We start from the raw sequence: 5,727 nt of genomic DNA on the forward strand, positions 1-5,727 counted from the left end.
TCATCACTTTCAGTTAATTGAAGAAATCAGAGTTTAAGATTTAAATATGGCAAAATATGATATTAGATTAAAAGACAATCCTTAAAATTATGAACACTGTATTTTCTCATTTGATCATAGGTGGCTAAAAAATTCCCCCAGTGACATATTGACCTATATTGGTAAATTCTGCTTTGTGTAATTAATAAGCTCTAAATTTCTTTTCCATCAGATGAGCCAGCCTCTTCTCCTCAGGAATATATTATTTATTTATTTATTCATTTTTAACAATGCAAGCACATTATTGTACTTTTAGAGAATGAGAATCATCTAGGTGAGTAATACCTGGGGAAGGGGAGGGTATGTAGCCGAAATACATTGGAACTTCTTAATACTTTAGAATATATGTGGCAATACAAAAGACTTTACTCCTTCTGAAAAAAAAATTGTTCATCTGTACAAATATATAAACTATTGCTTGTAATTTCAGGTGCTTTTCATATTCTCTGGAGCCCAGGGATCCTGGGATCAGAACTCCTGTTCAAACATAGCTGACAAATGTTTAATTCTCTTCTAGTCAAATCCATTCAAGTGGCTTCCTTTAGTCTCACAACAGCAGTGATGAAAAAATGCACGTGCCTCTCTGAGGTCTCCACTGACACATATCCCTGAGATCTGCCACATCAAATATACCAGCGAGGTTAAGCTCATAATACTACAGGATAAGACACAGTGAATGAGGCTTGGATAAATGTTGTCACAGAGCAGTATTACAGTGGAGAGACTTCAAAACATTTAAATTTCAAATAAATATTAGTCTTAGACATGTAGCAGCTTTCTACATGGGTTGTTAACAGAGCTTGCTTTCTGTGAAAAAGATCCTGGTAGGTATTTGCTATTTAAATCTTTTCAGGTAATTAGTCCCTATGGTGCCTTCCATTTCAGGCTCCAGCTGTTCATGCTAATGAGATGTTACCTGATGTCAGGAATTCCCATCCTCCAGCAGTAAGTGGTTAACCAGTAATGGGGTGCTTGAGAAATTGCACACATATAGGGAGGTGACGAACAACTTAAACTTAATTATCACTGCTTTTATCTTTTGAAAAAAAGCAAAAGGGAAAAAGCAAGTGAGAGCTATAGTATTAGTAGTGAGTCCTCTGATGAAACATATATCAAAACTAGAAGCAGGAAAGAAAAAACGTTAACATTTTAGCTATAATTAGAGCAAGGTTATTTCTTTAGATATACAACCTGATTTGGGAAAGTATTCTCAGAAAAAAGATGAAATGTTTACAAAACATTACCTCTTCACTCCCATTTTTATGTAAAAATTTCTAGTTGACCAATGTAAAGAGCCATAGAAGGCAAGTCCAGAGTTCTACATTTAGTATACAGTGCCATCACAACAACGTTTTGCCTGACTTGGTCTAGCAGTGAGTGTTTTACAGCTTTAGAAATTGATCATCTACGTACAAGTCTTGAATTCAGTTCTCAATTCATAATATAAAGATGATACACTGTCACAAAGGCACATTTAATTAATTCCAAATAGATAAGCTGCAGAGCACATTCCCATCAAATTGTAATAAAACTAGAGATAAAGTTCAATTTAAGAATATATGAAAATATTGAACACGATTGTGCTAAAATAATTACTATATGAGTAGATCGAATCAAAATAAAATTGCTTCAAGTTTGTATATAGGAAAAGTTGCATTTTTATTACTAAAGATAAGTTTTATTATTAAACAAGAACAATTTAAATTAAATCAAGTATATTTTAAATGTAAAAGCAAGAAGAAAAGTGCAGTGAGTTTCAGAAATTGACAAATATAAAAGAAAATTAACAAATTTCAAAATATGGAAAAAGTGACAAAAATACAGAAATAGAGACTCTTAAAGTGGTTATAAAAAAGGTACAAAGAATACATTGAAAAACACATATTTTTAAAAAAGCATTATCTATGAAATTAAAGACAGAAAAGAAACAAAATATATGTAAGGATAGAAAATGAGATAAAACTACATACAGATAAAAAATAAAATGTTGACAAAGGACTAAGATGGGTATATTTGGTCAACTAATTTAAAAATATAAATAAGTTATTAAAAATTTGACCTATGAAGTATGATAAGATAGATATAATTATAAACTCAAAGATGAATAAACATTATAGCCCAATGTACATATAATTGCATAAGGATATTTTTGTGTTGGGAAAGTCTATATATTGGTTTGTGTTTGCATATATGTATACAGATACAGATCTAGATGAGTGCTTTCATAGACAAAAAAATAACCTACATAATTTCAAACATCAGGCAATGTGGTAGGCTTTGATAAGGAGAAGTGACTTTCACATTTTACTTTATGTTTTAGGTGAAAATATGTTTTAATTCTTTTGATTTTTCATTCATTAAAAATCATATTAACAAAATATACATCTGGAAAACTGTCGCTAAGTTACTCCCCTCAATTTTACATGTGTGGAGGTCTTAGTTCTACTTATGATGATGATTATTATATAGCTTATACAATCACTAGCAAAATCTTTTAAAACAAATTTAAAAATCTCTGCAATTGCCAGGGCCATAGGAAAATTTTCCCATTACCCACTGAAGGTTTGCTGAAAAATCACGGATAAGAGGCAGATTAATAGGAGAAAAGGAATTCAAATTTATGTAACATATACATGGGAGCCTTAAGAATGAAAACCCAAAGATATAGGAGAAACCGTCTGTTTTATGCTTAGGTTCAACAAACGATGGGCAGCCTGGTAGAAATATGATTGGGGAAAAAGGGGGATGATCTAATGTTAATAGACTGGGAAAATCCAGCAAGGCCTTTCTGTCTAGGTTCTTCTTGGTCCCTCTAAACATGCATTTTTTTCCTTATGGGTGTGGGGTAGGGGGGCTTTTTTGACTTACAGTAAAACAAGGTAAGTTAGATAATTTATCTATGATCAGTTTTTACACAGAAAGAGAGAGGGCGATTAGAGTAACATTTTTCAGGTTTTATGGCTAGCTTTGGGAGAAGGGGTTTTGGTTTCTAGGACCCGTTCTGGGGAAGAAGAGATTCTAACAGGAGGGCGGCAAAAGGTGAAAGAAAAACTTTTGCCCCTGAGGCCCTAATTTTGGAGTATTCTTTTCTGAGTCCCAACACAATTACACAATATAAACTGGGAGAAAGTGTGCAGGAAAATGATGAGTATTGTACTATTTCTTAAATATTCTAAAAAAATTCCAGTCCTGAAAAATCAACTGACATTGACTTAGCAATAGATCTGACTAACATCATGATGAAGTTTGCTATTAAAATCTGAAAAAATAATTTGTAAAGTCATATAAGGATTTACTATTTCAAAAAAAATTGGGAACCTATTGTTTATAATACAGAATTCTAGAAATCCTTTTTGTCTTTTTGTTATCAGTTCTGGGTAATTTTGAATAGCCAATAATCTCTCCTTAGCTAATATACTATCCTTTGCTGACAAATCATACCAAGATGACAAACATCAGCTTTGCACTTTCAGAAATTTTATACTCCTTCTTAGCCAATTTTGTTTCTCTGTATAGCTCTATAGATATATAGCTATAGAGTCAGAGACACAGAGAAATGGAGACAGAAAGAGTGATCATTTCTTTCCAGATAAGTGAATACACCATCATAGCTTGATTTAACGATATCCAAATCAACAGATCATAGAAGACTATCAGTAATCTACCTATTGAATTAACAAAGATTAAGAAAAAAGTTATTCTTAAATTGAGAGAAATAAAGCAGAGACTGTAAATTCTGAGCCATTACTTTTTAATATTTTATAAGTTTCCCAGATAAAGGCAAACAAATATCTATTCCCTCTATCTATTATATAATTCTGTTGGAATGCACACCAAAAATCACAAACAAAAACAAAAAACCTAAAGGCTCACACAAAACTATCACCGAGAAGAATTTAGCTTCTGGAAATACAAAGCTAGTAAGGTGTTTGAGCTAGACATTAACATAAAGTGAAGTCTTAAATTGTTGCAAATTTTGACTATATTTGTTGTTTTTACTAGTTTGTCTATTTATTTTATAGACAAGAGAGGAGTGTTTCAGGAAATAGTGAAATGAATAATTAGTACTTTCGGTGCTCTAAGGGTCGGTCCCAAAGATTTCTCCAGCTTCAGTATTTAGAAAACACAGTAATCTTAGAAAATTATTTGGAAGAGTCAAACTTAAGCTTCTATAAATTCAGTTTCTGGTGTTCTACCTACTTCAGTAGATGTTTTTATCCATAAATATTCCAGAACAGCAACTCACTCTTAATTTCTTCTTAAATCATTATTTATGACATACAAATATCTAAATCATACATAATTTTGTTAATGACAGGATAATTTCATGAAGCCTCTATAAATAATGCTGAAAATTATTTTGATGGTTTGTTTAAAAAGTAAATCTCTGGTGTTCAACTTACAAATTTAATATTTGCCGAGGTGGTTTCATAGAGAAGAAAGAAGTGATCTGTTGATAATGGTCCCAAGGAAATAGTCACAGGAGGAAAAGTGAAGGAATCTGGGACTGCTAAAAATTCATACTAACCAAGGAACTTTAGTGCTGTAGGAAGTCTGCTATTCTACAGTAACAAGGTTTGTAAAATAAATAGTGACAATATTTCCATGAGGAAAATTAATCACCATCCATATATACTTATAATTAATTCTTCTGGGAAATGTAGTGAAATCACAGTGAGTACTTGGATGCTAGATTCTTCATTAAAGCAGCATCATTGGGACAAGGAGTTAGCATCCATAATATGTAAAGAACCCAACCAACTCAACAGCAAAAAAAAAAAAAAAAGATCAAATTAAAAGATGGGCAAAGACCCAAATAGGTATCTGAAAAAGGAAGAAATATGAATGATCAACCAGTGTTATGTAAAAATATTCAACATCATTAATCATTAGAGAGATTCAAATCAAAACCACAATAAAATGTCACCCTACCTCAGTTAGAATGGCAATTATCAAAAAGACAAAAGATTATAGATGCTGGCGAGGATATGTAAAGGATGTGTAGAAAGGGGAAGTCTTAAACACTGTTGGAAATGTAAATTAGTACTGCAACTATGAAAAATTATGTAGATTCCTCCAAAAAATTAAAAATTGAACTACCATATGATCCAGGCAATCCCGCCACTGGGTATATAACCCCCAAAATGAAATTAGTATGTCAAATAGATATATGCACTACCATGTTTATTGCAGTATGATTTATAATAGCCAAGCTATGGAATCAACTGAAGTATTCATCAACAGATGAGTGGAGAAAGAAAACCTCTATATATTGAATACTATTCTGCCATTAAAAGAATAAATTCTTTTCATTTGCACCAAGGTAGTTGAACCTGGAAGACATTAAGTGAAGTCAGCTAGGCACAGAAAGATAAATGCTGCATGATATCACTCATATGCAGAGTCTAAAAAAGTCAATCTCATAGAAATAGAGAGTAGAATAGTGATCACCAGAGGCTAGGGAATTGAGTAGGCACAGTAAGGGGGAGAGGTTGGTTAATGGTTACAGGATCACAGTTAGATAGAAGAAATAAGTGCTGATATGCTATTGTGAATAAAGGTAATTAAAATTAATAATATTTGGTAGTATATTTCAAAATAACCAGAAAAGATGATTTTGAAAGTTCTCACCAAAATTATGAATCTTTGAGGTAATAAAAATGCTGAATACTCTGATTTGATTATTAT

The sequence above is a fragment of the Sapajus apella genome, unplaced genomic scaffold (assembly GCF_009761245.1).
Source record: "Sapajus apella isolate SASKATOON/1434 unplaced genomic scaffold, GSC_monkey_1.0 scaffold28, whole genome shotgun sequence".
Classification (NCBI taxonomy): domain Eukaryota; kingdom Metazoa; phylum Chordata; class Mammalia; order Primates; family Cebidae; genus Sapajus; species Sapajus apella.